General features: G+C 41.9%; 1 long non-coding RNA gene across 1 annotated transcript; it reads left to right on the top strand.

Moving 5' to 3' along the window:
• The first annotated feature begins 1,118 nt into the window (after positions 1–1,118).
• LOC134465761 (uncharacterized) lies at positions 1,119–17,078 on the top strand. The gene is made up of 4 exons (XR_010038183.1): positions 1,119–1,216; positions 1,537–1,612; positions 1,762–1,870; positions 16,530–17,078. It is a non-coding gene; the product is annotated as an uncharacterized LOC134465761 (long non-coding RNA).
• The last annotated feature ends 9,493 nt before the right edge of the window (positions 17,079–26,571 follow it).

Below are 26,571 nucleotides of genomic sequence, written 5' to 3'. Positions count from 1 at the left end.
AAAAGAAAACTTGTCCATAAAGTCTCTATATGTAAATAATACACTATTCTCATCAAATAGTTGTGAAACCAAGATGATATTCTTGTCCAGCCAAGACTGGAAAAATAAAGTTTTGTTCTTGTAAGTTATATCCTTATTATTCCATATAGAATATGAGTGTGGTGAGAAATTGTGATTGTACATTAGAGACCAGCAGGAAAGCATTTGTTTGTGGAAGTTTGCTAGGGCCAAAGGAAGCTTAGATATGCTGTAATTACATCGAGTAAGAAAACTAAAACCTCCCACAGATTTAAAAATGTGGTTAGGGATACAGTTCCACATGGAAGCAGGATCTTTAAGGAGTAGCTTTGCCCATTTTACTTTAAAAGAGTTGTTAAGCAAAGAAAAGTCAATGAGATTGAAACCACCTGACGAGTGATCAGCCATCATAACATTCTTTTTAATTAAGTGAGATCTAGATCTCCATACAAAATCTACTATTAATCTGTCTAGTTTCTGGCAAAAGTCTTGTGGGACATCTAGGACCATTGCTGGATAAATCACTCGGGATAAGGCTTCAGTTTTTGCAAGTAAGACTCTACCAGTGATGGATAAATCCCGTTGTAACCATGAATTAAGTTTTCTTTTTATTATTGGAATGAGAGGGTCAAAATTTAATAGTGTTCTTCTTTTTTGATCCCTGCATATAGTTATACCCAAATATTTTAATTCACTTTTCACTGGGATATTGCTTATAGAAACAATTACTGAAGGTTTCAGAGCAAACAGTTCACATTTAGAAAGATTAAGGATCAAGCCTGAGGCTTCTGAGAAAGTTTCTATGGTTTTTAAAGATAGTGGAACCTGATCTCCATTTTTTAAAAACAAGGTGGTGTCATCTGCTAATTGACTGATTAATAGTGATTGATCAGCAATAGAGATTCCCTCTATTTTACTGCATTTAATGTGAGTGGCCAATAACTGCATAGGCAAAAGAAAAAGGAAAGGAGATAAAGGACAACCTTGTACTGGATTCCAATGTGGTCACTTGTCTGTGACATAGAATGATGTCATCATAGAACTGTATGACGTGTCCATGGAGATGATTCCAAAACCTCACAGAATAAAGATTCATTTAGCAGCAGGACACTGAAGGGGTCGGATTCTTGTTTGCTCCTGGATATTCACACACGGCTCAGATAGTGTGGAACTCAGATGGACAGCAAAACTGATGAAGGTAGGCTACAGATGTAACGGGATAGGTTTTGGTTCTTCCACTTGCACACTTGTATTCACATGGTAGCCTACTGGTCCTGCTCGGCTCTCTCTCAGTTTTGAAAGATTGAGAGCCAGCGGTAAGTTCCATACGAACACAGTGCATGGATCTGCACGACTTAATGTTCTGAATCAGCGCCAACTGGTAGAGTGCGTCTGTCACTTTGCATTGAACTTTAATGTTACTATAACGTTTGTAATGTTAACGTAAATATTATAGGCATATGTTTTCACGACGTTTTGATATGTGCAGGTAATATTACCCTGATGTCTCCCCATTAGCATCGTTCATGTATGCAGACCTGCATTGCCCTGCCGAGTCCCATCGAGACTGTATGTCTAAAGTTGTGTGTCCCAGGTAGGCTACACCATGCATTTACTTGTTAATATTTGTACTCGTACTTTGTTAATAATATGCGCCCAGTTTTAAAAGATTGAGAGCCAGCGCATCGTTCTGCAGACTCATTGCCCTGCTGAGTCCCAACGAGACTGTTTTGTGTGTCCCAGGCAAAATACATCTGCTGCATGGTTCCCACGTCTCCGCGTCATTTGCATGCAATCATCAACAACACAACGCAGATAAATAAGAGGGGTTACACAGAATAATCATCCAACTGTAAGTACATGAAAATCAACACAGCATTTTGATCTAAGCCTAGGTTTTTTAGCTCAACTTCAACATGAGGACACAAGACTGAATAACTTTTAAAATTGGTGTCACACACTGGTGTACTTGTACAGCCTAAATGATGGAACGTACTTCTGATGGAGATTCAGAAGTCATCCTTACATGAAGGCAAAAAAAGAGAGTTTTTTTTCCTGCCCAGCTTTTACTCCTTTAGTTACTGCAAATTTGTTTATCTTGGTCTCAAGAGAAATGAACAGACCAAGGATATGGTAGCCTAGTAAACCAGCACCACCCGCTGGACGACGATTTTTTTTTTCTGTTGCATGCAGTCTCACATTAGGCTGGTTTATCTGGTGGATCACTGGAACCATGTTGTGTGGTCTGAAGAGACCAAGATAAGCACATTTGCTTTAGATGGTGTCAAGCATGTGTGGTGGTAAACAAGTGAGTTTTTCAAAAAAGTTTATCATCTCGATAGGCAAGCATGGTAATGGGACTGACATGGTTTGGGGATGAATGGATACCGTCAAACATTGGAAATCTGAATTACACCTAAAAGAAACACGCATGTCAACATGCACTGTGACTACTGATGCAAATCATGATACTCTCCATAGGATTTCATTCAAATCTCACAGCAATCTATTTAAGCCAGGTGCAGACTCAAAATGTAAAAGTTCAATGTAAAGAATGGTTGAAACGCACACCGATGACCTCCCTTTTCATTTCGAGACGATTCGGGCCAACACGGCCCCTTCTCTACCGGATTTTCATCTGGGGTGTTCTTTCTTTTGTAGTAGACGAGAAGTAGAAATAGACGAGACGATTTGTACTCTTCATCCTCAAGGCATATTTATTTTATACAGAAACAAACAAACTGCCCTTCCAGCCTTCATGTTGAGAGCGGGCCAAGACTCAAGAGAAGAGAATGATCATTCCAGACCATTCATGCCATTCATTTTATGCCATTCATTCTGCTGTGCTGTAAATCAAATTGCCTTTTAAAGGACATTAAAGCTTTCAAGTCAAGTCAGTCAAGTTCATATTCATAGGGGGACGTCACCAATCATATTACATCTCATATTAAATTGATAACACCCCCTGGTAGTGTGGTACAGAATACATCACAGTCTATCATACTAATGTCAACACTCCCACTTATGAGTGAATTGTATCTTGTACAGTTTTTTTAACAATCAGAATAACAACAGAATTAAATCAAAAACATTTACTGTGGGGGCGCTGTGGCGTGGCGCGCTGGACCTCCCACGTTTGGCCTTGCATGCCCACCTGCGGGGACCCCGGTTCGAGTCCGGCCGGGGTCATTTCCCGATCCTCCCCTGTCTCTCTGTCCCATTTGCTTCCTGTCACCATCTTCAACTGTCCTGTCAGATAAAGGCATGAACGTGCCGTCACCATATAGCCTCGTTTTTCGTGGATGGGCAACGCTCGCTGTCTCTGTTGGGCCAGTCACTGTCGTCCGTGTGGGCCAGAGAGAGAGAGAGAGAGAGAGAGAGAGAGAGAGCGAGTGAGACGTCTCGCTTGCTCGAGCGAGTGAGAGAGAGAGAGCACCCGAGCAGCGTGCATTCCGGGAGGGGAGCCTCGTGTCATCTCTCCCTTCCTCCAATGTTGTCCCTAACCTTAACCCTAAACCTAACCTTAACCTAAACCCTAACCCTAAATCGCTTGTTTGAAATGTTAGATTACGTATGATGTACTGAAAGGGCGTGAAACTAGTGAGTGCCGTTTCCAGTTACCCTTCACTCACGCTTGACTGTTGATGTCCGTCCCCATTATACTTTCCCCCAGAACCAAACTACCTCAATTGTTAATTCCCCCTTTCGTCACCCAACCACGAAAAACGAGGCTATATCGTGACGGCACCACGAAGCTTATGGTTGATTTGTTCTGGGGTTTTTTTTTTCCGTAAGGATTTCACGAATGGCACGAGATATGGTTGGTACTCGGCTTCACATGTAGATAACGCTACTGTGGGTTGCTTCTTAAGCCGAGTGCACATCTAGCCGATCCGACCAGACGTCCCAACTACGACTAGTCAGTTGTCTGTCTGCTCCCCTCGTTTTTGATCGGGCACAGTTTGCTCCACAAACACACCGTGTCGACTTCACCCGCCGTGGACACTACCCTGGGTAGCACCGGAGGGATTTTGTTATTAGAGGTGCTTAACTCGAATCTTTGGGGCGTCCGGGTTGATTGGATCATTCCACGGAGGGTATCCGGATTAGACGGATCACTCGGATCACTTGGATCACTTACTTAAAATAAATAAAAATAAATAATAATAATGCATTTTATTAAACGTTTCTGCCGTTAAGTGGCTGTGCGCCTCATCTTTTTTGTCCCATTTATCAATGTACATTGAGAGTAAGACAGTTTGATCAACAAAACTCACTTTATAAATCGTCACAGTTCCGAAACTCATGCTGCGATCCAACCTACCTGAGTCTCCTCACTAAACATGCGACCACGACTAGAAGAGTCTTTGGCAGCATTGAAATGTTCCTGATTTTGCAATATGGGTGTGTTTGTAGGCTATTTAAGAAGACTAAAAGTCAAATATTTGGGAGCAGAAGTCTAGTTGAGCAGGGACAGACAGGAGGCGAACAGCAGATGACCACTTGCTTCCGCTGCCGAGTTGCCTTGCGACTCGCACACTCGTGGCAAAAACAAAACTTAAGCGATGATCCGATCCATAGGGGATTCGCTGCTACCAACAACTCAGTCAGGATTAGTCTCTGACCGAGTCGCCTAGGGCGCCGCTGTTGACTCGGGCGAGGGGAGTGACAGCAGTGGCTGTAGAGCCTGTACGCTGTAACGCAGTAGTTGATAGTAGAGTCACGTCTGTAGACTATAATTTCCCTAAGAGTAGCATAGACTGAGATGTAAAAGTGTTGGTAGAGCACTGTTAACATTTAGAAATGTAGACCTCACAGAGTCAGAAGCACACATATCTGGGAGGGGGGATCAGCCACTCAATTGGCCACAAGAGTCAGGACGGATCAAATGGGCTCGTTGAGGCGGAAGTTGCTTCCGTTTTACTCAGTGAGTGTTCATGACTGAACAACATACTAGAGAGATTAGAGAATGGCTGTTGTAGTCAACTAAAGAGGGATATATTCCAGTTTCATAATTTCTCGCGCTGTAACTGTCATTTTGTTGACATATTAATGAAATGCTGTCTGACTCGCCTTTGGCGGATCAATGCATGACAGCCATCCGGTCTGTCCGGACGAGGTCTTGATCCGGCTCTCCAACCGGTCCGTCCGGGTTTTATTACTGCTCTATTTGTTATAGGCCTAGTAACTTCCACGTTTGAGAGCTCGCGGTTCGGCTTGTTGCTGTAGCCAAATGTTTTCATGTTTTCGCCAAGTCAAATCTCTACTTTTCACAAGTAGTCTTGATAGTCGATGCTCTAAATAGACTATAACCTACCATGCCTATAGGCAAAGCCCCCCTCCTATTCATAATTTATCCATCAAGACCACATTCTATCTCTGTATATTGCTCACAAAAGTCTACGACTTTCGCAGTTTCATTACACTGTAGACATAATCTCTCCCACTGCCATAGTTCGCTAAAGAGGAAAAAGGCAAGCTGTGCATTGTAGACGGTAATTTTACAATATCTAGTTGTATATTAATGCGGATGAAAATAATGCTGCCTACTATCCTGCTAATCGACCTCAGCGATTTCGGATTTCGGGCAGCTCTTTACTAGCGATTTCAGGCTGGTTTATGAATTTGGGCAGGCGGAGCATTTCTCTCTTGGTAGCATGTCACTTTTCCGAGCCCTCTTTGGTCCTACGCATCAATATTTCGAAAATTTCTCATTGATCTTACAGCCCATTAACTCGAAATAATTAAATTAAACCCTTTGCTCCGACCGCTCAATGTTCCGAACCAATGGCTGTTTGGGGTCGGTCATCATAATTCCCCAAGTCGTATGTCCTGCTCCTCTTTTCCTCCAAGGTTTCCTCTGTGCTAGACTTCAGCTGCATGTGCTGCGACGAGCACATAGATTGCGTTTGGTCAAGCTATGCCCTTACCAAAACCACCCCTAAACCTAACCTGTCAATAATGCAATGTTTCCATGTTTTACAATTGTGCCCTACCCAAAACCATTCCACAGCCTAACCTGTCAGTAGGCCTTTTGCAATGTTTCTGAGTTTTAAATTTGTGCCTTGACCGAAACTTTCCCTAAACCTAACCTGTCACAGACAGGAGACAGCTGCATGACCACTGCGCATATCAGAGATGACGGTAATCTAAAGCAGCGTTTGGTTTGGGTTTCATTTTATCGGGTTAAAGGTCTGTAAGACTAAGTGCTGTAGGATCAATGGGAAATTTTCGGAATATTGACGCATCGGACCAATGGTGCGTCGGAAAAACCAGCAGTCCCCTTCTCTCTCTCTCTCCCTCTCTCCGCTCCAAAGTCAATCTCCACTCACCACACATCGGCGCATGCATAAATCAAAAAGTCTTGACACATTTGTGAAAGCCTTCTTGGTCTGTAGTTAATTTCTGTGCTTCACCTTCCGATTTTCGCCCAATTTTTTCGTCTCGCAGAGGTTGCTAAGGCAACGATAACAACAAATGAAGAGCTCTTCATGTGCTGGTTGGGCATTTAACCCTCCTGTTACCCTCACATTTTGGAACATCCGTGATCCTTGGGGCTTAAATGTCTACAAAATCAGTAGAAAACAACACTTTGGCACATGTTTATGTCTCAGATATGTATTATTGCTCTGTTGGTGACATAAAAAGTCCTTTAAATATATCCTAGGACCCCCACACATAGCCTACACACCAAAAAAAACTTAATCCATGACCAGGCGAAAATGAGAAAAAATAACAATAAAATGTCATGAATTGGTCTAAAAACATATGGACACATCTTATTGAAATTTTAGTGGCTCCATACTCCCTAAATATGAATTTCTATTACTTATAACATTTGAAAAGAAAAAAACAAATTTGATTATCAAGGATATTATCTATCTATTACCATATGGGACCCTAAAAGAAATAGACATTTTCCCAAACATTCAGGAGGTTTTTAAGTCCAACATTCATTTTCCTTGAATGTTTGAATGTGTATTTATAACACACGTATAATAGTTAGGTAAGAACAATGGATACATTGCCAACCAAGAGTTTCGGGAACATCATAGAAAATCATTGTTTTCTACATTATTTCTACGCATGAATTAGTGTGCACATAAGGGAAAAAGCATAAGGAGCATAAAAAAAGCATAAGCAAAAATGAGCATGTGCTCCTTGTAGACATATTACATGTTCATGGTAGTGGGGTAATGTTTGAAGGAACAGGGCTAGCAACTTGTATGTTTACTTCTATTCACATGTATGCCCACTCGAGAACTTGTGGTATGGACGTCAATGTGTATGTCCTTCACAAAAGTTACAGCTGTTTCTGTTCCTGCCTTCTTTATGTCAGGTAGCAGCAGTTTATAACCAATGCTGCAGACAACTATGTCAATTTGGAACACCATACTGAATAGAGGAGAAGAATAGCACAATTATATCTCTCAACATAGCAACCAACCTTGAGATCACATCCATCTAAAGAAGTACAACGGCTTGTCACCATCAGAACAGTCCATTTCAATATTTGGACCACAATCATAAAGCTTCTTTTCAAATATACCATCACTTATAATCAATGTTCCCTCTAAGCTGCGCGACTGCGCAATTGCGCACTGCTCTCACGTTCTCAGCGCAGAGCAAATCCATACAGCGCAGGTAAAACAAGGCGGCAAATTTGTGTGGAGAGGCAGTTGATTGTTGTCCGAAATTTCCACTCATTGTAGCTTTATAACATCCAATCGAAATAAAACATATTCTTTAGATATGAAACATCTATCTTACAGCAGTTTAAGCGATCACACTAGACGCGGACTTCTGCTTACAATCAGCATTGCGCCTCCAGCTGCTTGATCAGACAGAGCGCGGATACGCCGCGCTTCGAATGCTGATCTTTAAAACGGTGACCAGACAACGTTGTAACAGCTGTCACTCGCAGCCTAATCTACGGCGTTCGGTTGTGTTAGGTAGCCTACACAAAAAGCCTAAATCCATCTCTGTATAATGGATAGAAGACAAGTTCTAGCTCTCCTAGAGCTCTATCGTCAATCTGATATGAATGTTGATAACGGTGTCGAGCATCTGGACCGATTTTAATGCATGCCTGTCATAGCTTTGCGAGTGGCAACATCTCTCGCGCTATTGGCATCATTGGAAGTGCGTGCTGCTTTCTGCCAAAGAGTTGGTTTAAATTCGTCAAAATGGTTTTGATGAAAGCATTTGTCTACGCAGTGGAAATGTCTTGAAAACATATGAACTAATATGCCTAAACAAAATACTAGCCTACTGATAAGAATGTCCATAAAACCCAGTTAGCCAAAAAGTCAGTCAGACTGTCCGGTAAGAAAAAATTTTGCTTCCCAAGATCTGAAATTTCCACGAGCTCTTAAAGTGACAGTGCATACTTTTACTTCATATAGGCCTAATTTAAGCTCAATATTTTAGTCTTTTAAATTTGTTACATAGGCCTAGCCTATTATAAAACATTTAAATCCAAATTAATTGATTCATCCTTTTAAAAATAAATTCAACATTCTGGGCTATTGGGCTGCTGTAAAGATAGGCCTACTTTCTTTCCATCATCTTACAAATGTAGGCCTAGCCTACAATATATTGATGTTGGTGGGTTGATGATTAAGTAATCAAGATTTGAAAACATTACTTAACTGATTTTGTAATATTCACTATAGTGAATGACAATATAATCAACATATTATGAAGCATCAATGTTACCCTTAAAATGGCGGGGGGGGTCCGACCCGCTCACCGAGGTTATTGGCTCTGCTCAGTGATATAGTGCATTTGCTCAGGCACCGAAAAAATTAGAGGGAACATTGCTTATAATTATGTATGCCGGGCACAGAACAGCATGCACAGCAAAGCTGACTATATGTGACCCATCTTATGCCAGGGCTGTACATTAAGACCAATTGGTCGCATTTTGAGCCTAAATTTTGGACTGTGCGAGAAAGAAAAATGAAACGGGCGCACGTGTGCGAGTATGCTTTTCAACCCTTTTATTCGCGTTTTACTCCTGCTCGAGTGCATGATTGCGAGAGCTGCGCTTTTTTTCCTCGATTCCCTAATACTAAATGCGGTATGCCCTTCTCGCATGTATGCACTGCCTGTCTGACAGACAGCGTCAATCTCCCAGTGGGAATGCGCTTCAAAAAAGACGGTCAATTGGTACGTTTACATGAGGCATTTAAATCCGATTTAACTCACTTTAAATCTCATTAAAACTTAATTCCACTTTAAAAACATCATGTAAACACTTACCGAACAGGATTTAAGTTTATTCCGATTTAAACTTAAGTCCGATTAAAGTGGGTGGTTTATTCCTCTTTTAAATCTGATTAAACACGTTCCTCTGTCATGTAACCTTTTAATCAGAATTACAATAAATCCGGTCGTTCCACGCATGCTCGTTGACCACACGATGGCGCCAAGAGCCCGTGCTCTTTGTCAGTGAGAAAAAGATGGCGGCACTTCCTGTTGATTTTCACATGAAAGTTTTGCTTAATTTAAAGTCCCTAAGCGACTATAAGTGTTGTGGTTTCCATATATTGATGTAAAAGTGCCCCACGAAGTAATTAAGCACAACAAAGTTACTCCACATCACCCTTTCACCAGTTCGTTTTTCTAAGCTAGGAGGGTGCTAACTAGCATTTGAAAGAACCAGACCCAAAGGGGATTTTACCAGCCTTGAGTCCACTGAGGGAATTCATTTTCGGGCTGAAGATTAGCTTGTGTCCCAGTAGTTCCCCGGAGGTTTGGCGACCACGCCCCCACGCCTTATTTGGCTCACTCAGCACGTGCGTCCTCAGTCCAATCGCAATGCTTTATTTTCCCCAGACGTTTAGTCGCATTTAAGTGAAATTGCCATGTATACACGTCGCAAAATAACTCTTAATCTGATCTACTTAAATCCGATCTATTAGATCCGATTCAAAAACATCATGTACACGTAGCAATTGTTGCTTGAATTCCGCGTTGGCTAAGATTGAACCATCTATGCTCCCGTAGCCCTCAGAAAAAAAAACAGAATCGCACAGAGCCGTGGTTAAATATGGCATATAACGCGCGCACGCTCATCTCGCAGTCGAATGTTCTGTGCCAAAACTTCTTACAGCTTTTCGAAATGGGCTGCTGTTTAAAACGTTCAAATGCAGGAGTTTGCATTGCTAACAGGAAACCTTTTGAATCCGGTAGTGAAATAGCCTCTCGGTTTGCTTACTCATGTGATTTAAAAGACGTCGCTGTTTTGGCGTTTTCCCTAACCGCTGTCTTCCCAATTACTTCGCAAAAAAATGCATCGCAAACAAAGTAGAAGGCTATTAGTCAAGATAATAGTTCGAGGAGCATTCAGAACAGGTACCGGACCGGTAGTGTTCACTGCGCGCAAGGGCCAGTCTAGTTGGCCCAGCAGCTGTAGGGCATGCTGTAGGGCATGGCTATCAAAAAGAGCAGCCAACACAGTGAGATAATTTTGCGCCTCCCAGTTTCATTAGTTCAGTTCAGTTCAGTTCAGTTCAGTTCAACTTTATTGGTACCCGAAGGTAAACTGGGTTTGCAGTATAAAAAGAGAAGATGGCTGTCCTTACATCAGAACCACAAGACACATGACACATAAACATGGAGTCTAAAAAACACATGTAGGCTTCACATGGAAATAAATAAAAATGTTTGACATTTGACTGAAAAAAAAATACACATACAACATATACACAGGGGGGGGGGTGGCACCATGGCAGAAGTGACATCACACTCCTGGTGCAGCTAAAGTGCAAAGAGCATTTTTACAAATACATTTTTTTTATTTTATTTTACATCTTGTTTAGCAAAGTAATTGCAGCTGGGACAAAACTGCTTTTGAACCTATTGGTTCTGCAACCAGGAACTACCAGCCTCCGTCCAGAGGGGAGGTACTGGAACTCACTATGCAAAGGGTGTCGGCTATCATCTAGGATAGCCATTGCTATCCGCTGTAGTTGCTTTGCATACAGGGAAGAAGGGTGCAGCTGTGGTTCACCAATCAGTTTACTTGACCACTTAACTTGACCATTACACACCGTTCCAACCCATGCGTTTGAGGAATAAACTATTTTTAAAAAGCCAGTTGGATTAGCGTGTTGCCTTACCTACTATGTTTAAGACTAAATAAACTACTCAAGCTAGTTCAGTAATCATGTGATTACATGTTTCAATCACGAAGCCATAGTAATAATAGGCTAATAATAATAATGATAATAAGTAGGCTAATGAGAACTGTGGTTTCCTCCCTGTTTTTGTTGCACAGGGTAATGGCATAGGCCAGTGCTTCCCAAACTTTTTCACATGACGTACCTCTTGGAGCACTTCATGTCCAACCCCCCCCAAAAAAAACAAACAAAAAAACCCCAAGCAAAACAACTGGAGCTCTGCATCCAGTTGAAGAGGGTGCGTGACAGGAACTCCTGTGACTGAAATCCTGGTAAATGTGAGTAGTCTGCTACACATAGCCTGCCTGTGTCGGCGTTTAATTGTCAAGCTTGTCAAAAGCAACACAAATAAAAGCAGAGGGAGGGGTCGCTTTCGAAAGTAGGCATAGTTTTTTTTTTTGTTCTCCCGCGCCGTCAGCCGGCTTTAATATTAACGGCTGATGATCAGCATTCAATGTAACGAGGATGGACTTCACAGATTTCCTGTTGTGAAGGGTGCTTGCTGAATAATGGTCAGAAATTATATTAATTTTGGTGCTCTTGTGAATATAAAAGACGACGACATTGTTATCTATAAAACCCCACGTCGCCTGCAGAACGGAGGTCTCAGCTGTCAATCAATACCGTCAATCGCGCAAGGAAGAGAGAAGGAGAGGGAGAGACAGAAAGTAGTTTTCCAGCTTTGTACTACAGCTTTCCAACGTGACTGCTCTGGTTTTATTCATGTTCAGTGTTCCTTGCCCGTTTGAATGCGCCAGGTTAAACGAAAGTGATTTGACGACACGGTCACCACGGTCACCAAGTGTTCTTATCCAGCCATAGCCCAATTTGCGCGAAACAGAGTACTGTAGCTATAGCGGCCAGGCACGCACGCAGCATTCACAATGAAGGATGGAAATTACTCCTTTGTTGTGGACAAGACATTTGCGCATCTCAATTCGGAGGGAAAATGTTGCCTTCTGTACGCGCACAAGTCAAACACCATAGTGGTCCGTAGCCTACGTGCCAGCAGATGGACCGCTTTAGAAAAAAAAACACGTCTTGTTGTAGGAGCCCTATACTTGCCGTAATGTAGATGACTGTCATGAAGTGTTAATTATATATGTACTGTATGTAGGCCTAGCACATTTAAAAAATGTAGGCCTATTGGTTATGCCAGACTAGCCATACATTTTCCCTCCTATGACCATGCGAGCAGACGCGCAATGAGAACATGGCGTTTCCTACATTCGTATTTATTAGTTTTTTCCCCCTCACCTACAACTTTGTACATGCAAAGCAAAGTGCTGGGACTGATTGCTAGATTGCTTTTTTATTGTATTAGGCCTACGCTGCCACTATTCTTTGCCATTTGATTTTTTTTTCTTCCTGCATTTTTTTTCTTTTAAATTCCAAATCTTTTCCGTACCCCTTGCAATCACGTCGCGTACCCCTAGGGGTACGCTTATCCTAGTTTGGGAAACACTGGCATAGGCTATTGTGCATGAAGATGAAGAAAAAGCCCTTCAATTTCTCCCTATCACTTAGTTAGGTCACCTAGGCCAGGGTTTCTCAACAGGGGTGCCGGGGCACCCTGGGGTGCCGCGAGCCACCCTTAGGGGTGCCGTGGAAACGTGGCTGATAAATAAATTATGTAATATAATACATATTTGTTTAAATTGATAAGTTAATGCTAGTCAGTGGAATCTTTCATCTGCCATTTATGCACAATAAAGTAAATATAGGTCGCCCCAGTCAGCTGCAACTTCGAACATAGGTCGTGTGACGTCTCCAAATGTGTTACTTTTCTAAGCTTGTGTGGTATCGGATGCGATGCCATGTTACAGCTTGTTGGTTTGGGGTGCATTACAAGTTTTCATGAATTGAAAGGGTGCCTCGCCTAAAAAAAGGTTGAGAAACACTGACCTAGGCTACCACCTTGGCTGGAGGGGGGGAACTGCACAACACAGACCTTTTTCATGAACATCTGTGGTTATAGGTCTTATTCTGGCTAACCCACCACCAACCTTGGTTAATATGTTTTCTATGGAAAACGCAACGCTCTCTGTGCATTATTGCTGCGGTAATCAATGGTACAATATTAAGCACAGTAGGCCTATTTTACATAAAAAAACCACAATAATGTTTTGTAAGTGTCGCGAAAATTTTGCTCCTAAATTTTTGTCTGTGCTCCTACATTTTTTCATTTAGGAGCACCAGTGCTCCTAGTGAAAAAGCTTAACATAGCGTGTGTGTGTAGTGGGAGGGTGCAAAAGTAGCTCCCAGGGTACAGGGCTGGGGGGGTAGGGGGGGTTGCTGTGGTGGGTGACATGATGATACTATAGGTACAACAAGGTTCAGTTGGTGGATTTTGTCAAAATGTCAAAGCTGTAGTAGCCAGTAGCCACCACTGTCCAAAATGTTGCCGTGAATTAGTTTTAGGCCTCCCCATGTCATTAATATTTTTAGTTATCAGGGGCTAAACAAAAGCAAAATGTTCAGAAGAAAGATGGCTAAATCACTTATTTTCATGTATTTCACATTATCTAAACATATTTTAATCTTTATTTGCAAAATATGGATGTCCCATTTGTGTTTTATACACTTGAAACAATTGGGGTCAAATTGACCCCAAGGAACACGGATGTAACCAAAATGTGTACAGCACTTAGGAAAAACATTTTTGTTGAAATTTCACTCTTCTCACATTCATCCCATCTATTTTGGAAAAGTCATCAAAGATGAGGCAGAAGAAATATGTACTTCATGTATTTTTCAGGTGTTAAACATTGAAAGGGGTTAAATAGACCCCAAGGATAACAGGAGGGTTAATAAGAGAAAGGGGTGAATGGAAGTTTTTCACACGCGTTTGCATTTTTTCTACTTGTTTTTAAGCGCATATATGCAAACTCTTTCTTGCATGTAGCCTGCTATTTTCTAGACTGAGGTAACAACTTTGAAAGGGTGTTGTTAATTTCTCTCACTACCTAGTTCGCTAAAGAGGAAAAAGGCACACTGGGCATTGTCTTCACAAACAGTGTAATGTCGTAATGAAACTCAAGTTTGTGAGTTCGCTACTAGTTTAAAAATCCCACCTACCTCCTGCCCAGTTAGCACAAACCAATCAGAGTCTGGCATGGAGCTGGACCACTGACGTGGTCCTCAACCCAACTGAACATGTTGAAAGTCTCCCGACTGAGACCCACGACCACCAGCCTCAACAGACCCCAGACGCAACAAGACACACCGAACCAATTCTGACCCAACTGTATCCAACGCACACCAAGACCCAAACGTGGGGTTGGTGTAGAGTCCCCTTTACTCTTCCAACATACCAGTGAGCTCTCTTTACTCCTGCTCACACAGTAGCCAGACATGCTCCATCTGTCGCTGGTGTCTGCACCCCAATCTGCATCACTGTATGCCCCAAGGCCTAAAGGTCAGATTAGACTTCTGCAACTGCGCTCGTCAAAACTCGCGTGGGAGTGGCCACGAACCAACATTGTATTCATGCTTCTGCGAGGTCCGAGGTCTCGTCGCGAGCCACATTTGAAATTGCGCGATTAGACTACTTTCACTACATTGTAAGCACTGCGGTCATTATTAAGCAATGTTGCTTTATATCGCGGTTAGCTAGGTATTTTCACACAAATTGCAAAGGCAATGCACTGGTATGAATCATTATTTGACATACCCAGTCTGTTTTCACGAGCAGAAAATGCAAGCATGTGAAGACAGTTGATTCTGCCGATGTGTGTTTACATTCGGTGGAGGAACGGTAGTACAACCGCAGGCATTGTGCCACGAGTGTTCAACTGATGCATTGTTTGTTACTTAGCTTCTAGCTTCGTGTATTTACACACATTTACACACAAGGCATTAATAAAGTTTTTTAACAGAATACAGCTCTGCTCTCGCAAACTACTGGCATTGCGCTGCCACAAGAACAGAACAAGGAAGTAGCGAGACGACCAATCATAGTGCCTTTTTGTCTGCGTACTCCGCGTCCGTCCGACGGATAGTTAGAATTTTTTGGAGGCGCTCGACGACGGGCGCAGAGCCTCTGAGAGGGGGGCGTGGACTCGCATAGACAGAAAACGGACGGACGCAGATTCTATGCGTCCGAAGCATAAATCTAGCTTAAACCATCGCTGCTTTTCTTAAAAGTCAGCTACTAGTGGTGTGCATTGGCACTGTCCTCACGATTCGATTCGATTACGATTTGGGAGGTTTCGATTCGATTCAATTCTACGATGCATTGCAATGCATTACATTTCTACTGAAAGCAAAGCAAATGTTTCATCAGTCATGATGAGGCAATACAAGTAGTCTAATACTGAGCAACATTTTTTTGGCTGTTTTCTGCATCAGTCTTGCAGTTTTCAATGCTTTGAAGTGCTTTTATTTAATTTAACATTAATTTGCTCCTGAAATATCCACGGAAATAATTGAAACTTAAGAAAAATTGCTGCATCGATTCTGGAACTTGCCGCATTGAATTGAATGGTCCATGCCCCAAATTGCATTGCATTGCATTGCCGAATCGATTATTGTTGAAACCACTACAGGTGCTGGTCAACGAATTAGAATAATTTGAAATAGTGCAATCATTAAATTCTTTGAATGCATTTTTTGTGCAGAAAGCAAATCAGGTGTTCACCGCACTTGTCCTATTCGTTAGACTAATCACAGAACTCGTTACCTGTAAAAAATTTGCTCAGCTGAGCTTTCCAAAAGGCCCATTTAGGCCATTTAACTGTGCCGCTGTTGTTTTATTGAATTAGAATAATGGAGAAACCGTTTCATTGAATTAGAATCATTTTTATTATAATTAGAATCATCACTTTCTCAGTATTTTGTGGCTGCCCCCTTGGCTTGTATGACTGCCTGAAGTCTCTGCGGTATCGATTTGACCAGCTTGTCGCAAGTTTCCACACTCACAGCTTCCCAGGCAGTGGCGATGTTCTGCTTCAGTTGGTCCAGCGTAGTAGGCTTTCTGTCGCAAATTTTCCGCTTGACGATGGCCCAAAGGTTTTCAATGACATTGAGGTCAGGCGAGTTGGCTGGCCATGCCAAAACTTCAAGCTGTTTTTTAGTGAACCAATCTTTGGTCGACTTTGCCGCATGAGCCGGTGCAAGATCCTGTTGAAATATGAAGTCTTCTTCGCCGAACTGTTCCTCAACAGTCGGAATCAGGAACGTTTCCAGAACATCTTGATATATACGGCAGCATTGACAGTCTTCTTGAGGAAGCAGAGTTTCCCTACACCTCGAGCGGACATGCATCCCCAGACCATAACGCTCTGGGGAAACTTGACGGATCTTTTCACGCACTCGTGGTTGTAGGTTTCGCCACCACGACGCCAGACACGAGGACATTGGTCACCGAAGGAGATGCAGAAGCATGATTCGTCACTGAAGACCACTTTCTGCCAGTCTTCAGAAGTCCACTCGCTGTGTTCTCTGGCCCACTAAAGCCGTTTCTCCATTTGTTTCTTGTTCAGCATCGGTTTTACTGCTGGAACACGAGATTTGAAGCCGAGTTCGCGCAGACGACGGTAAGTGGTTGATCTGGAGACGTCAGCGCCGGTCTGCTTGTTCCACAAGTCGGTGAGCTCGGAAGTGGACTTGAACCGGTTGCTGACTGCGATCTTTCTCAGCTGCTGACCTTGCCCTTGATACATGCTAAGAATGATACCACCAGACTCAAAGAATGTCTGGAAGAACTTGAGAAACATAAAACTCAAGTATTTATCTAAGAGAGATGTTAAATAATCATGTTTTGAAAAAAAAATGCTAGCTGGTGAGTCTGCACAAAGATTTGTAGATTTACTACAAAACAAAAAGAGATGTCCATAATCTCTTCTGAAGATATCTTCTGGCTTACTAGAAACAAAATAAAAGAGTAATTTTGAGCTTGGCTTTTTCAGATTTTGACTTTTTGCATTTTGAAATGTAATGCATATTTAATTAGATATAGTCCAATTACCATATTAAAACATAACATTTCAGAAAACTTGCAATACATTTTTTTCTCACAAATATGTGAGTAATCACCGGATTAAGTTTCATGGTGATATTGGCAAGCTACATTTTTTGGCCTATTCACCTGGAGTGTCTCTTGACCCTTATAATAACCCTATGGCAGCTATGTTAAAAAAAACTCATTTCCCAAATATAGATTTTACTAGATTTTTAGTATGTCATTTAGCAGGTCCAATAGTATTAGAATCCATAAAAAAACCTTTTGTATCCATTTTTTTGGGGTTAAACCCTAAATGTACTCACCTATAAGACAAAGACTAAATTGGTAAGGCAATGATATGACTAAGACTAAGACAAAATTGAAAAAAGCTGACGAAATTAACACTGCTTGCAAGCACCTGAAGTTTTGATTGTGCCGCTTGGAGAGGAGGCATTCCAACTGTTACAATTTAGGCTATTAAAGTAGGCATCGCCTACACACGTTCCGAAATTGTTTGAACATTAAAGGAGTATGCCACTATTTTGGGGCTTAATACAGTTAAAATCGTTGGCTGGGGTTTATGAAGGTGGTAAAGTGTCTTATTTTTCATGTTAAGCGTTGCCTTGCTTTAAGACAAGTTAAAAGAGGGCATATGTCGCTAAGCTAGTGAAAGTCAATGTATCCGTGTAGCATGCCCAAAATAGTGGCATATCCCTTTCACACGTTGTGCAAAATGCATAATTTAAAAACGCACCGGTTACTAGACGAGGCCGGCGTCTATTTTTCCGATTTTTCACAACACCCGGTTACAAAACAAGGCCGGAGCCCAGTTACAAATCGAGGAAATACGGTAACTACGCCAGCCCAGCCGACCAGAAACACAAGTGGCGTGTCTCAGATGGCGCACTTGTGCACTTCGGGCACTATATTTCAGTGCATAGGGCGCTTTCAAAGTAAAAATTTGTTAGTTCAGTGCACTGAAAAGCGCCCGGATGATGCCCTAACAATGGCGGAAAACGCAGTGCTTGAACGATGGACACTTCACGCACTAAACGAGCGCCATTTTGACCATAAAACGGAAGACGTGACGTTCAGTTCAGTAGAAGAGTTTGGTCAACAGTCTCCTGTATTTCTGTAAGTAATGTTGCTGAGACACCAACCTTTTCATGCCAAGCCAAGTATTGTACACAAAATAGCTGCCAGTTGGGATGAAGAAAATGTAAATACAAGCACGGCAGTACTGTGCAATGTTAACAGTAGCCAACCGATATTTTGGTGAGCTAATGCTAGCTCAACCATCATTTCCAGTCAGGGCACAGTGCATAGTGCGCCGACTTTTTCACAACACTATGCACTAAAAAACCCCAGTGCACTGGGAGCACTATGCACTGACTGTCAGTGCACTGCCACAAGTGCGGCATCTGAGACACGGCAACGGTTTTGCGCTGTATTTCAAACCAGGGCGGGACTTAGATTGAGCTCGTTCTTGTTATTGGCTGTGCCAACAAACACAAATACTGTGATTGGTCAAACGTCATTGTCGGTGGTGGCATCTCTCCAGTAATTTGCACAACAGAGTGGGAGCTGTATGACATTTTCTGCGGTAGCCTACACTTTTCTCCTCGGATCACAGAAATTACCCATTTTGATTTCCAAACGGCGAATTTCGCCAAAAAGTGGCAAGTTTGCATGCCTGTAAATGATGTGGATCTGTTTGTGACGTTAACATACATTATACATATGAAAAGCTTTCCAAACATAACTAACAATAGCCTACTATATCACGAGAAGGCCATTTTATTAGCCTATTTTATTTGGATAATTTCAGGGTAGGGAAGCAAATTATCGAGTCATTATCCATCGACTTTCGATGAATTGATACGCAGCGTTTTTTTTCACCTGAATTTTCATAGGGCCTTTTAAAATATTGCTAAATAGTTAAAACACTGAGTTCAAAATGTAGCCTATAACTTATAGGCTATTCTTATATTAAATTATATTATGAGAATTATAATATTATTATTAAGCCCATATTGTATTTTATTGTATTATGTTATATTATATATTCCGCGTAATTATGCATTAGGAAAAGAAAGCAGACATATTTTCTATGGCATCTCCACACCACCTTTGAGGGGGTCATTGCTTGGTTTCACCCAGGAGTGAACTCAAAACAGACGTAGCTAGTATCCCCACGCCCGACAGGCAAACGCTCATATATTACCATGCCCAGTTCAGCTAATACCAGTCTTGATATCTGACAGGGTGTTAGTGATTAAAATTACAGCTCACAGTTTGAAATGAATACGTTTGTGATTTCGCTAGTTAGCACGCTAAGCTAATCTAGCATGCTTAACCCTACAGTAAAATGCTGCTTGCAAGTGTCTTGAAAGATCGTTTTTAGGTAGGGAACTCTGTTTTCTCATAATTCAAACAATAACAACTTACACCATTGGGCTTGGCATAATCACAGATTCAAGTACACATCTCCAAAAGACCCACAAGAACTCTGGAAGTTGCAATTACAATTTAATAGATAAAATCTATGCGCACAATGGATTTGAATAGGACTAGAACTACTCATCAGAGCCGTATACTCATCAGTCTCTAGTGCCTTTTAGCGATTAATCGCGATTAATACATTCTAATCGAGCAACCTCTTGCTCGACAATTAATCTAAAGTCGATTAATCATTTGCATCCCTATTTCAGGGTCATTGTGAAAACACAAATATGATGGGCTAGCCTACAATGAAGGAATCCGGAAGGGGTGTAACGGATAAAAAAAACTCACAGTTCGGATCGTTCCTCGGATCAGAGCCCACGGATCAAATCTTTTTTTTGGATCAGGAAAAAAAAAAAAAAAAGGTATTATTATTTTTTTAATCGATAAGACAAATAAACATAAGTTGTCTTTTTTAGGGGTGGGCATAGATTTTTTTGTGAATGTAGATTAATCTCATTGCAATTATGAAATTAATCTATATCAAAACGGCTCATTCAGAATATGCACACTACCAAAATAATGGCTTAAAGTCTTGTGAGTTACTGACAGATGGCGCATAGACCAGAGCTCATCTCCTTAATTGTACATGCAAATACAGATAAATGCATCAATCATTTATTGAAACACAATTGCCTCAGCGGTTCAGCATTTCTAAGAGAGAGAGTGAAAATCGGCATTGACTGTTAAAAAGGGCAGCAGCTGCTTTAAGAAGGCGGAGACTCTGCAGGGACATCAGAGCGCACAGAATGTCTAACCAGGGGCCTCATGTACGAAGCTCACTTACGGACAAAAAAGCTACTTAAGTTGTTTTCCACGGCCACGGTCAGATGTACTAAAACAGACTAGACGTGGAAAACTGCGGATCCCCACACGAATTTCAGGACTGCAGCGTGGAAGTTGTCGTAACTGGTGCATTTCGTCTTTTTGGCGGCACACTGAGGCACTTCAACGCAACTGCATGCAGGCCCACTCGCGCACCAGTCATGACGCAAAAGGGATACGGGCGACTGTTCAGAATGAAATGTAACGTCGGCAAAATGGATTGCCTACTTGCAATCCATATATTTGTTACCACAGTAAAGAGCCTACGCTTAGTGGCCAAATATTTCACTCTAAAACCATGCGATAGGCCTATATCCTATTGTCAGGCAGTCAGTCGATGTTCAATTGCGTGCAAATTACGAACACCCTCGCCATGGGTAAGAATGGTCCAATCACTAACATGCTTCCAAATAAACGGCACTATAAAGATATACGCAATACGGCTCAAAAACCGACTGGGTGACAATGGCATGGTTGGCATTATTAGAAGACAATGCAAACGGTCAGATTAGGAGGGAACGGGTGTTCCGTGATTATACTGATTTCTTGGCCCACGATGATGACTGGCTTATTAGCCGATTCAGACTTCCAAGAGCTATTCTTTTGGATCTCTGTGCTGAGTTGGGCCCACGATTGAAGAGAGACACTGGCAGGAGCCATGCGTTGCCAGTGCCAATCTAAGTCCTTACCACGCTTGGTTTTTTAGCAACAGGTACATTCCAGAGGGAATTGGCGGACCGCTCGGGAATGAGCCAGTCAGCTTTGAGCCGTGCAATTCCGCCAGTGCTGGAGGGGCTCATTCGACTCTCCGCCAGGTACATACAGTTTCCCTATGATGTAGTCGATTGCCGGTTTTCGAAATGTAATCGGAGCGATCGACTGCACGCACGTTGCTATAAAGGCGCCATCTGAAGGGGAACATTTGGACGTGAATAGAAAACACTTCCATTCAATAAATGTGCAAATAATATGTGATGCCCAAATGCGCCTTCTAAATATTGTGGCAAGGTGGTCTTGAGCAACACACGATTCGTTCGTCCTCACTAACAGCTAGGTGGGGATTAGGCTCAGTGTTGCCAATTTAGCCAATTTAGACTTTTGGCCACCTCTGGCGACAAAAAAAAAAATCATCTAGCGATTTAGCAACTTTTCAGGCTCAATCTGGCCGAATCTAGTGACTATTTCGCTTGTCTTGTGAGTCTCCCTCCCCACGACACCACACGATGCATTTTCAGGAATTCTCATACACATGTGCGTCTTGTATGAGGCTACGGCAAGCGATATGGGACAAAGGTATGACAGGAACCAAATGTCAACTTAAACCGAGATTACACAATCTTCTATAGGCCTATGGTCACCAAATGTTTTGGGACTGTCATTTATGTTATGCCTACACTTTGGAATTAGATCAGACTTGTTGTTACACAGGTATATTTGATTTACCTCAACTGTACCCTGCACTTAACTTAACTGCGTATCACAAAAGCTACCACAACGGCTCCTTGGGATATGCATACCGGTATGACAAATTTAAAAAGCACGAGCAGGCTGGTCGCACTGACCGCAGTGAATCCCGGGCACTGGCGACAAAAAAGTCATCTAGCGCAGTGGTTCCCAACCTATGGGTCGGGACCCACCTTATGGGTCGCCAAAGATCCACAGGGGGTCGCGGAGCCCTCTTGATTTTAAGGGGTTTCATTTTAAATAGGCTATATATACCCCAAGTTGAACAGAAGACGAATCATTTAATTAACTAATAAATGCATAGAAGCAACAAATTGTAAGTGCTAAATTAAACATTTATTCTATATTTGACCAAAGACGAATTGAGGAATAAAATAACTAAAATTAGTTTTCGCAGGAAACAGAGGGCATCTTGTGACTCCGTCTCGTGCGGGCGCTCGTGTGGTTGGGTCACCAAAGCTTACAATAGTAAAAACATGGGTCCCTTAAGAAAAAGGTTGGGAACCACTGATCTAGCGCCTTAAGCGACTTTTTGGTGCATCTGGCGACTTTTTAAAACGTGCATTTTCGGGGACAAATTCATCGTTTTCCCACATAATTCTGACTCTGCGCCGCCGTCAGAAGCGTTTCCCACGGTTAAAGGATAGTTCCGGCGTAAAATGAAAGTTTCACCAATCGATTTCCCATGCCACATAATGTATCTAATGATGAGCCATTCTGGGCAATGCCGCGCCGTTATGGAGTTAGCTTATTTTAAGCCTTTTGGCGAAAAACGCAGCCAATACATCACGGCGGGGCCAATTTGTAAATATTATTTTCTGATGTTTCCCCGCTATAAACAACCTCAAAAACGCTACACACTTCATCACAAAGGACTGTCAATCAAACTGAGGCACAGAGAAGATCATCAGACCACACAGTCTTTCACTGGCCAGTGTTTTCAGAGGTGTCTCACTGTTGCAACTCTCTGACCCGAATGCAGGCTACTCAATCAGGTGGCTAGGTAGTGGAGCAGCTACAAGGCCAATATGGCAAGAATCGTGTAAATTATGATACAAGCATACAATTTGGCAGGTATGTGCCAAAGACCCTTACAATCAAATCTACCCGATTTGCCACTTGAAATGGCGACCATTTTCCAAGATGGCCGCCAAAAAATACCCCAAAAGGTGATTTATTGCAAAGAATTGACATATAAAATTATGATACAAGCATGAAATTCAACACGTTTGTGCTCAAGATCAGCATAAATAAATCTACCTGATTTGCCACTCGAGATGGCGGCCATTTTCCAAGATGGCCGTCAAAGAAAACCTCAGAAATTGATTTTTTGCACAGAAATTACCAAACAAATTATGATACAAGCATGAAATTCAACACGTTTGTGCTCAAGATCAGCATAAATAAATCTACCTGATTTGCCACTCGAGATGGCGGCCATTTTCCAAGATGGCCGTCAAAAAGACCCCAGAAATTGATTTATTTCACCAAATTGACCAAGCAAATTATGATACACACATGAAATTTGGCATATATGAGATCAAGACCAATACAATCAAATCCACCTGATTTGCCACTTGAAATTGTGGCCATTTTCCAAGATGGCCGTCAAAAAGACCCCAGAAATGTATTTATTGCTCCAAATTGACCAAGCAAATTATGATACACACATACAATTCAGCATATATGTGATGAAGACCAATACAATCAAATCCACCTGATTTGCTACTTGAAATGGTGGCCATTTTCCAAGATGGCGCTGTTGTATAGAATTGCAAATGTGGTCTAAATTGTTCATTATCCTTAATTCAGATGATGAGGTGATACAGATGTGTCTCCAATGTCAAATAAGCCCTTATAACATACTAATAATATGTTGATACCATTCCAATAACGCCAGTTATGCACCCCCACCCCCCAACAAAAAAATGAATGCTAATGACATGCTAATAATGCAATGACAATGGTAATAATATGATAATTCATGGTTTTATCAATGTTCCTCTTACATAATGTGGCGATGTTGCTCTAACGTGGCGGTAGCATGGTAATAGCTAATAATGACAGTTCTTGATGCCGAGGGAGGGTGGTGCGTGATGATGCTACTAGAAAAATCCAAAATAAACAAAATGTAAAGAAAGCTGTTGAGGCATCAACATAGCTACATCCTGATGAGAAACAACAGCTTAAGTGAACAATCACATAGAATCCCAGATTCATGAACAACAACAACACTGGTTTATTCATCAGTGCAGTTTTACCCAATGGCCAAATGGAATAACTTATGAGGACTTTATACTGTTTTATTGACATTTATACAGTTATAACCCCTTTGCAAAGACCCTATGTTAGACCCGTATTGTCTTCAAAATTGCAGTGATCTTTATCTTGAAGTCTTTATCTGTTACTTAAGGCTCTCTTTAATGTCTTAGCAATGTTGTTATGATGTAGTTGAGTCTTTCCAGCAAAGTGTGAACGGGTCTTTTTGAGGAGGTTAAGAGTCTATGGCTGAATCTCATTTCACCCCCTTGAGGGCTGTGTATACTCTCTTTGGTCAACGCAGACCGTTTTGATTTTTGCTCTATCTGGTCTGCGCTGTGAGAGGATTCAAACTGCCTTCAATACAAGGAGTAAACTATACGTGTCTGTTGCCTTGTAGCTACACAGCTACACAGACTCAATGACAATGGAAATGAAACAAGCAATAAACGTCAACCTTTTTTTTGATTGCACTATCCACCGCGGTAGTTTGGAACAAGGAAGTGGGTCATTGTCGAGAACAGGTCGCACAAAGCAGAATGAACTATGGAAACACTATTTACTGTCCCGATATAACCTCAGCATCGTAACTTGCAAGTGCACGTGTTGTCTTTGGTTCGTGTAAATAAATGAAGCTACAAAGCATGAGGAACTTTTTTAATGAATGTCTCATAGTCCGTAGCCCAGTGAAGGTTAGAACAAGGAAGTAGCTGTTTGTTCTCGGCACAGAGCAGCCTGGTCGAGAGGACCAATCACAGCGGCTCTTGCTGCCGTTAACCGCGGGCTGTCTGCGGGCAGTCACATTTTCAGGTGCACACCAAGTGACGGCAGAGGTGGTAAAAATAACTGCGTGGCTGTCTGCATCATTGCACAGACAACTTTGATTCTGAGCATAAACCAGGCTTTAGCCCTACGCCTTTCCCCTTACCCTCCGTTCTGCGCGTTCATAGGCGTAGGGCTGTCCGAATTCACGTTAAGACAGAGGGGTAGGGGTAAGGGGCTTTCTACCCCTTCAAATAGAGATTTTCCAGAGGAAGACTTCAAACGGAGGGGTAAGACCTATTTCCCCCAAATGCATTGTGAATGCCTATAAAAAAGGTTGGCATCCACAAAAGCACGCAAAAATAAGTATTTTATGTAATTTATGTTTTTACTGTTGTAATAATTGTTGCATTGTACTAAGTTAAAATTGTCTCAGTGGGTCATTTTCTCCAGGAAACGTGCATGAAAAAATTGCTATTAATGTCTACTTAAAGATGGCCTCTCAACGTCATTTCATTAATATTGCTGTGTTCCCCATTGTTATTGAATGTGTTACGCGTTGGTCCTGTTTTAAAAAACGTTCTGGTTGCTTTGTTTCAAGTCGTTTTTGCAAGCCAGCAAGGTGGCTTGTGGAGAAACGAGAGGGTGTTCAGTGTTTCTCGTGGAAATGCGTCTCTGATTGGCTCAGTCCTCCTGTTCTTGGAGAGAATGTAATGGAAAACAGAGTCGCCACTTCCCCGGGTGGTACTGCACTATAGGGGCGCCAACGGAGGCGTGCATGCTCCATTTAGGGCTGTGCTCTTTCGACAGCGACCCCTAGGCGAGCTGCAGGCACGGAGCAACCAGAGTGGGCTTGCTGTATGGATGCATTTTCTCTCATTTATTTTGCCTAGAAATATTATTTTCCTGTGTGCGTGTGTGCGCGCGCGTTAACTATCTTCCTGTCCTGTTTGGTTTTTATCAAACAAATTATTATTTTGGTGAATTATCCCTGTGTTACCGATTAGCCAATTAGCTCATCCTGGAATGGTAGGAGCTTTGCACAATCGCTCCAATCTAAAATACAGCTTGCCTGAGGTAAGGAGCCAATCAGAGAGTGGGAAGGGGTGGAAAGATGATGATGCGTATTACATACTCAACAAATTGAAGCCTGCAGCTTTTTTGAACACAACTGACATCATTGGCTATGGGTTGAATATACACCAAATGATACATTTATAATAGCCAGTAGTTCAGTAGGCGGTCTCCAGTCCGTATTTCACATCTGATATGGTCTGGTGTGAACAAGGCAAGGGAAAAGACTGGGGAGTCTGAAGCTCATCTGTTAGCATGCTAATTCCCTGCAATGCTATGCATATGCTGTAGTTTGACTAGTATGTTGTTGAAATCATTTCTTCACACTGCTTTGTCATGTTCAGTTGATTTTTTTGTGCGTTACTCTTCAAAATGCCATCAAAATTGTGTTCTGTGCCTTTAAATATATATGTGTGCATATAATTCACTTTTATATTGTACTTCCTCTGAACCATGATTTTTAGAAATATTATTTGTCTTTTTTTTTTTTTTTTACATTACTGCATTATATATATATATTTTTTTTTGCAGTGGCTG

The sequence above is a fragment of the Engraulis encrasicolus genome, chromosome 16, assembly GCF_034702125.1.
Source record: "Engraulis encrasicolus isolate BLACKSEA-1 chromosome 16, IST_EnEncr_1.0, whole genome shotgun sequence".
In the NCBI taxonomy this organism is placed as follows: domain Eukaryota; kingdom Metazoa; phylum Chordata; class Actinopteri; order Clupeiformes; family Engraulidae; genus Engraulis; species Engraulis encrasicolus.
Note: the sequence above shows the minus strand (reverse complement) of the source record. Positions and strands in the feature narration are given on the sequence as shown.